The sequence below is a fragment of the Miscanthus floridulus genome, chromosome 6 (assembly GCF_019320115.1).
Source record: "Miscanthus floridulus cultivar M001 chromosome 6, ASM1932011v1, whole genome shotgun sequence".
Lineage (NCBI taxonomy): Eukaryota > Viridiplantae > Streptophyta > Magnoliopsida > Poales > Poaceae > Miscanthus > Miscanthus floridulus.
The window spans coordinates 88,005,890-88,014,402 of NC_089585.1; the positions used below are offsets into that span (position 1 = coordinate 88,005,890).

Consider the following 8,513-nt stretch of genomic DNA (forward strand, 5'->3'; position numbering starts at 1 on the left):
AACTCAAGACAAGCCTCATCAAATGGTGCAAGCTACCCAATTTAGCGGAAAGGCACATGAAGATGCTAGTGCTCATCTCTAGAATTTTCTAGAGATTAGCAACATAGTCATCATCAAGGACATTGCTCAAGACATCATACTACTTTGCCTATTTCCATTCTTGCTAGTGAGAAGGGAAAAGCAGTGGTTCTACGCCAACAAAGATGACATCAACACATGGGCAAGATGTTCAAAGGCCTTTCTAGCAAAGTTTTTCCCTATAGGTAAAACCAATGCCTTAAGAGGAAAAATCTCCAATTTCCAGCAACAGAAAGGTGAAACCATTCTAGAAGCATGGGAATATTTCCAAGAATATATTTCAGATTGTTCTCATTATGGAATGGAAGATTGGTTGCTCAGTACAAGGACTTTTACCATGGATTAACCCAAAAAGCTCATGAACAATTTGCATGCTACTGCTAGAGGAGCATTTATGTCACTCACTCTTGGAAAAGGTGAAGCTCTCATGGAAAAGATAGCCTCTAATCAAGGCTGGTCTCAAGGTAGTATGCCAATCATATAACAAGAGTGAAGAAGCACAAGAAGAGGTGTGTGCACTATCGACCAAGATGGACGTATTACTAAATTGGCTCAAAAAGTGAGCCAATTATAAGAAAGATCGATAGGCCATCCAGGATATTTATGATTTGCAAACCTTTTGCAACACCTGTGGAACCATTGGGCATTCAAAGAATAATTGCTCAGAAACACAACAAGATGTGAACTTCATCATCAATAATTCCAGTTCATAGCAACAAAGACAAGGATGGAGTCAACAAGCAACAACTGATCAAACTATCAAGGTAAGTACCCAAGCAATTACTATAATTCTTCTAATCCTAATTAGCCATCCTTGAGAGATTTGATCTTAGAACAGGCTAGGATTAATGAGAATATTTCTAAAAAGCTTGCTTCTAATGATAAAGTTTTAGAAAATATAAATACTAAAATGGAGAGTTTTTCTTCTGCTATAAAAGACCAACTTAACTATAATAAAAAGATAGAATTACAAATAGCTCAGCTGGCCTGTTGCTCTGCCTTTTGCCACTAACCTTGAAAAGGTCAATGCCATAACCACAAGAGGTGGAAAATCTACTCGTGATCCTCCATATCCAACAAGGATAGGAAAGACACTAGTGGTGCAGCAGGAGAAGAAGAGCAATGAAGTTGAAGAAGTTAAGCCACAAGAGCAAGAATTGCAACAAGATTTTCATGATACCAACCTCCTACCGTTTCCACGTAGAAATTGAAAAGCCAAAGTGGACAAGCAGTTTGGTAAGTTTGTGGAGGATAATTCAAAAGCTATATATCAATATCCCTCTGCTATATGCCATACAGGTACCTACCTATGCGAAGTATCTCAGAGACATTCTGAACAACAAGAGACCACTGCCCACCACTAAAGTAATTAAGTTAATGGAGGAGTGTAGTGCGGCTATTCTGAACACATCCGCTATAAAGAAGAAGGATCCAGGATGCCCCACTATCGATTGTTCGATCGGAAACCAGAATTTTGAAAATGCACTATGTGATCTTGGCGCAAGCATCAGTGTCATGCCCAAATCCATCTTCGACAAGCTCAACTATTCAACACTCATGACAACATCAATGTGCCTGCAACTAGCTGACTAATAAGTCCGCTACCCAGCAGGAATCGCCGAGAATATTCTGGTAAAAATAAGAAATTTCTTTGTACCATTCGATTTTGTGGTGCTTGACATGCAGGAGGACATAAAGATGCCCCTCATTCTTGGGAGACCCTTCCTGAGCACCACAAATGCACACATTGATGTTGGAGCTGGAGAAATCCGATTCCTATATCAATGGGAAGGAAGAGCGATTCGCCTTCAAGCCAAGACCAGAGTAATGCTCTAAATTGGTGTGGCGCGATAAGCAAGTGCAACCATCAAGGTCTCCACCTTTGGAACCAATTGATGCACCCTGAAGAATGAATAAGATTGGAGAAGTCTGGTTCGGCGGACTTAAAATTCTGAACCCTCATCCGGGAGGTAAAATCAGGTAGTTATCCATATTTACTTTTTACATTGCGTAAATGATTTTACTTTAGCATATTTACTTTCCAACACTTAGATTAGAAAATAAAATAAAAGTTTTCATCATTGCATTATAAAATCTTTAAGCCCCATGTGAATAATTTTTACGATGTGTAAAACCCAGCAAGAATATTTACCGTGGAGGCGTAAAAAATTAAAAATACCAATGCATACATCTAGATATATTTCATAGTATCATAAAATATTTTTTGCATAGCACATATATACATTTGTATATGGAAGAAATACTAGGTATATGGACCCACAGACACCTAGGGACCCACCACCATCACCTCAAGCTCTCTTCACCTGTCAAAATTGGCGCATCTACACTGACGAAGCACCAAACTTGCTTAGCCTCGAAGCAAAGCATCAGATGGTGGAGAATTGACCCAAGTGGTCCCAAGGGAGGGTGACCTGGCCCCACTACTTGGTCGGCCGGCCTGCTGCTTCCTCGGTCTATAAATAGTAAGCTCTGACTACCATTTCTACTCACACAGAAGCACAATCCAACTCTCTACCTCCAAATTTCGAAATCAGTTCTATAGTTTAGTAATTCCATTAGCAGAAGTGCTATAGAAATTAGGAAAAGCCAAAAATATTCAGGGTGGAAGTTCTGCTAAAATCTCGCTTAGAGAAATATTGCAATCAGAACGACTAACCCCTGGATGACTAACTCTTGGACAGCTAACCATTGACTATTTTATTTCTAACCTGTTCCACGAGTTTTGTTGTTCTGTTAATTTTTGCTAGGATGATGAACAAAATTAAGGGCAAGTTTACCCACTCGCAGTCATCCCGCTCATTGAGGAGTTCATCCTCCTAGGGCGAGTTCCGACATGCAGGTAGATGCTCCATCCCCTAGAGCTAGAGCACCGCCACAGTCGTCATCATCTACTGAACAACGTCCTGCTGGAGGAATCACATATCCGCTGGCAATCCAAGGCAGAGAAGGAAGCTTTCAAGAAGCTAAAATCTCGAAGGTTTGTACACACAACTATGTATGATCGTCTCCTACTATAAGGGACAGGTATGGACGTTGAGTTCGATTTCATTTTCCATGTTGTTGGTTGGGATGGTTTTTGGAATATTGCTGAGCATGGGTCCAAACTTTTGATGTTGGAATTTTTATGCACACTACAAATCACTGACACCGGGGTCAAATTTATACTTTTCGGGAAAGAGTATTCTTCTCCCTAGGAAGGATCTAAGTTTGCTCCTAGGGTTTAATTCACAATGTGTAGTTGATGTAGACCATGCTTTGCAAGACTTTGATAAATTAAAATTCTAGAGAAAATTTTCTAGGAAGACTGAATTTTATCGCCCCCGTACCAATAACATTCAACGTCCCACACTCCGTTTCATGCATAAATGGCTAGGATTTACCATGTTTCCTAGACCCAATATTCGCACTGTGAGCATGGACAATCTTAAGTTATTGTATGCTTTGGTAAAAAGGAGGAAAGTTTTGCCCATTAAACATATGATGCACCAATGGTCGGAGGTTTTCACTCTCACGGGTGATGTCAGGGTGTACTTCTTTGGTCACTCGAATTGCTCAAAACTTGGGTCTGTTGAATGATGCTTTGGACCTCTTTCATTGATGAGGAGCGCTTATATATTGATTTCGAATATTTCTAGTCAAGCCCAAATGCTTAAAAAGAGAGAGGATGGAAAGATTGTCATGATGTATCATAGTTATTCAACTGAGATTCCGTTACCTAACCTAGAATCTTGGTTTATATGCTTGTGGACTCTTTCACTTTTGATTTGCAGGCAAGGGATGCAGCACCTCGTAGGAGTGCATTCGTGAGACTATCTCATGTACCTCGGCCTCACTACTATGGCGCTGAGCAAATACTTAAAGGTCCAGCCTACACCAGGCTATGTAGGCTAGGATCAAGCGGGAACTTCCCTTGGGTTCTAGACCGAATATGCTGGTTGGGAACAAGCCATCTCCTCACCAATCTGAAGGCTCTTGGCAGCAAGCTCCAAGTGAGCGCTGGCAAGATAGGAACTACCACAACTACCAAGAGTAGACCTATGAAGAAACCTCAAGTGGCCACCAGGAAGGACGCATGTCCTACTCTGGTCTGGGGGTATCATGATCAACAAATGGACCACCAACAGCTTCGACAACAGTACTAACAACCATTGAGGAACAAAACGCTGCCATACAAGGTACACTATACCAACACTCACAATGGTAGGTGACGATGGGGAACGTGATCGCCGATATCCAACAAACTCCACAACAGCAGAACCAGAACTGGGACCTTTTGTTCCTAGAATTTCAACATCCGACCACCATATTGAACTGACTACTGTCAACATCCAGCTTGGGGGAGGGCATCCCCCGTGTATCTAAGGTAAGTATTTCTTTTCCTTGTATTTTATTATTTTGAGTTTACTTTATATATATGCTTAAAAAAGATGCATAACTAAAAAAACAAAGTAAAAATTTATCTTAGTATTATATATATATATATATATTAGTAAGGTGTGATCTAAAAAATGAAATGATGAAAACAAAATAAAAAAAGTGTGTATAAAGTTTGCTTTAAGTTTAGTTTTTAAGAGCTAAAGAAAATGGACTCTCTGAAGATAATCTCTTGAATGGAAATGATGAATAGTTGCTCTGTTATAATTCCTTTCAAGTACCTAGTTTTCAAGCCATAAATTCTCCTGAGTTTTGGAATAAAATCAATTTGATATGCGCATTTAGTCTGAACTTGAAACTCGTGGGTAATATATGCTTGATCTAAGTCTAGGTCATTGACAGGATATGATAGGGAAAAGGTCTGAGCTGCTTATTCATCTTATTCCAAGTGACCCTAAGTTCTAGAGATTTATCTTTTAAAAATATAAAATGCTACATGATGAGTTCTTGTATGACAAAGCTTGAATTCCTACCAAAGCCAAACATTTTAGACTAGGAAAACTTCCACTCATATATGCTGCTTATTTTGTATTGAGTTTTGTCAAGCTTTGTTGACCCTTATGGGAGGTTTGTCATGCTCTTAAAATCAAGATCACGTACACACCACCCACATATGCACTACTCCTGCACTGGGGGTAGGCGCAAAAACATGCCATTCACCCAAAAATGTTTTACTCCTGCACTGGGAGTAAACACCAAAAATATGTTTGATAGGTTTTCCATCCACCAAATAAATGCTCCAAGTTCTTGTTGCTATCTCTCGAAAGTTTTATTGCAGAGAAGAGGCATGGGCTATGCAAAAATTATTCATAAAAAAGAGAATTGAAAAAATTGACAAGTGTCCGAGATATCTAAAACAATGGGTACTTAGATGCTCGCCTGAAAAAAGAGAGAAAGATGAATAAGATAGCCATAGTTTTCTTGCAAATATATCCGAGTTTCAAAACAGAGATATATTTTCAAGGAGCATAGTAGAATTATGTTAGCCACCATATATCCACCATATATCCACACACATGCACATCTGGATTTGATCATATGACTCAACTCTCTTTGGATCCAAAGTTTGACTTTACAATGTATGCATTGCAAGTATGCTCTTTCATGCTATTTCCACTCCTATGAGCCCCACATAAGCTTTAGTTGTAGGAAAAGAAAATGCATAACATCACTATTGGCTTTGGTGAGGATCCACAAATACCACATATATTGATAGACTTGAGAGTATCATACAATAGAATCTCTGAGTTTTATTTTGAAAACTTACAAAAAACTCTAGAATAAAGGTTGAACAAAGAACTTGAGACATAGTTCTTGACTTGATCGTTCTATCTTTCAATTGCTCAAGACCCAAGTGAAGGCTAAGAAGCCCCATGGTTGAAGGTAATATGGGTAAGTTTGAAAGTTATATCAGTTTGTTTTAATCTGGAGGAGAATTTTTGATTGAACGCATGTGTACTTTTGAGGAGTGAAAACATCATAGCAACTCTTGATCCATTGCTCAGGGACGAGCAAAGGTTAAGCTTGGGAGAGTTTGTTGACAATAGTTAGCACTCATCATAAACCATCAATATACCTTATTTAAGTGCATAAAAATGATCACCAACATAGGTTTAGGGGTTTAAACTGACAAATTCCATGAGTTTTGGTGAATCTATGTTTTTAGCAGGGTTTATCTAGAAACCGTCAAGGTGGACCCAATCGTCAGATTTAATCATGCTTATCTACGACGAAACCAACTTAGGAAGACTCTAGAACACTAGAAGGCAAACCACCGTGATAGAGCATGAGAGGATGACATGTGGGGCCGGCCAGCTGAAAGCCCTAGTTTGGTTTTGGATAATTGATGAAACCTATGGACTAATCCTTAAGCTAAGTGTGTAGACAAGAAAGGATAGTCCTAAACTAAGTGGCGAAGCTAGATGATGGTCATGGAGATTGTGAAGACCAAACTTGAAGATCAAGTGCTCCAACTTGGAAAAGAAGAAAGAGAAAACAAAAACCAAGTGTTGATCAAGGCAGAGGTATCAAATAGGTTTTTGTTTTGACACTCAAGACACCATAGAGGGTGTGAGTGTGTTTAGGATCGATAGTCATACTATAAAGAGGGGAATTCTTTGGCTAAACAGTTTATCGAGTGCCACTAGGTGACATCGTTCTTGCATATGCATTAGGGACCTAGTGTGCTAACATTTAACCCTTGAAAAATGCTAACACATGAGCACATGAGTAGTAAACTTTGTGGTTAGCAACTTGGAAGCAAGGGTGAAGTGGTTGTGAAGTTAGAAAAAGAAAAGGAGAAGGAGCAGGGCGTTGGACACTGGCTCAGGAGGCATCGAACCCTGCCTAGCCAAGTCCAACGGCTAACCCTAGCACAGGATCTCGGTTGTGGTGGCATCAGACCCTATGGCATGGCAGCATCGGGCAGGTCGAGTGCACTGTTCCTCAGTGTGGGAAAAGACAAGGCGCGCACTGGCATGACATGTGGTAGCAACGGACTCAAGCTGAGTCCGACGCTTGGCGTCAAACTCGGGTCCAAGTCATTTTCAAGCTCTGGACCCTCTCAGCGTAAAAATAGAGGGCGTCGGACCCTAGCCCTCATCGTGTCTAACGGTGCAGCCACCCTACGTCTAATGATGTGTTTCTACGTGTTACTGAGTGGCTGTTGGTGGCAATGGTCAAAACCATTTGAACGAGACGCGTGGCAGCTCATGAGTGGCTACGACAGGCGTCGGACTCAGGCGTTGGACGGTCCGACGCCCCATGAAGTTGGGTCCAATGGCCCTTCCCGAGGACTAACAGCTCTTTGAGCCCTTGGGGCTCTATAAATAGAAGAGACATGGTTGGGCTCACTCTCTTGCACATTTTCATCATTGATACATCCTTGTGAGCCTAAGCAAACACCTCCCACTCATCTCCATCATTGATTCATCATCATAGTGAGATTGGGAGTGATTCCTAGTGCATTTGCTTGAGTGATTGCATCTAGTGGCACTTAAGGATCGTTGTGGCTGTGGATTTCTTGTTACTCTTGGTGGTTGCCACCACCTAGATGGCTTGGAGTAGCGGAGGAGCATTGGCATGAGTTGGTGGTTGTTCGTGGCCAATTCCGGAGATTATGAGGGGTCTTGTACCTTTCCCAACGGAGTGCCGAAAAGGTAACTCTAGTAGATTGCTCATGTCATTGAGGTACCTCACTTGTGGTAGGTTCTTGTAGTGCCTAGTGAAGGCTTGGTGTGGTGACAATTGGTTGCCGAACCACCAAGTGTTGGTCAACACAACAGGGACTAGCGTGCCGACAAGCATGTGAACCTCAGGAGAAAAATCTTGGTGTCCATTGTGATTGGCATTCTCTCACTGATTGAATTGGTATTCACATTGTGATTGGTTCATTCTTCGACATGGTGGTATAATCACCGTACTCACTCCCTTACATTCTTTGCAAACTAGTTGTGCAGCAAGCTCTTTAGTGTAGCTAGTTTTGAGAGCTTGCTTGCTAGTTTAGTTTTACCTAGTGGAGCTCTTTAGTGTAGCTTGTTTGAGAGCTCTTAGTGAGTAGTGACTTAGTCTCTTGTGTGCCTAGTGATCATAGTAACTAGAATTATTGGGATACGTGGCTTGCAACCCCTGTAGAGCTAGAGCAAAATTGCATTACACCATTTAGTGTACTAATAAATTGCTCTAGTGTATTTGTAGAGAATTTGTATAGGCTATTCACCCCCATCTAGCCATTTAGGACCTTTCACCAGCCCCACCTGTAGGCCACCCGGCCTATGGGCCCCCTATCAGCCTCTGCTTCAACGTCGGTTCTCCATGGCCTCTATGGATCAATCTTACACCGTTACTTAAGGTCAGTTTGATCCGAGGGTCCAGATTTGATGCTATCCCCAATATATATCACCCTAGACCCCCCTGAAGTAGAGTTCTCCATGGCCTTTAGTATAGGCTAGCTAGTATATTCAAGTAGAGTTGGGCTACTG

General features: G+C 41.1%; 1 non-coding gene across 1 annotated transcript; it reads right to left on the bottom strand.

Moving 5' to 3' along the window:
* Window positions 1–273: 273 nt before the first annotated feature.
* On the bottom strand, window positions 274–380 carry LOC136461966 (small nucleolar RNA R71). Its single transcript, XR_010760500.1, has one exon. It is a non-coding gene; the product is annotated as a small nucleolar RNA R71 (small nucleolar RNA).
* Window positions 381–8,513: the final 8,133 nt, after the last annotated feature.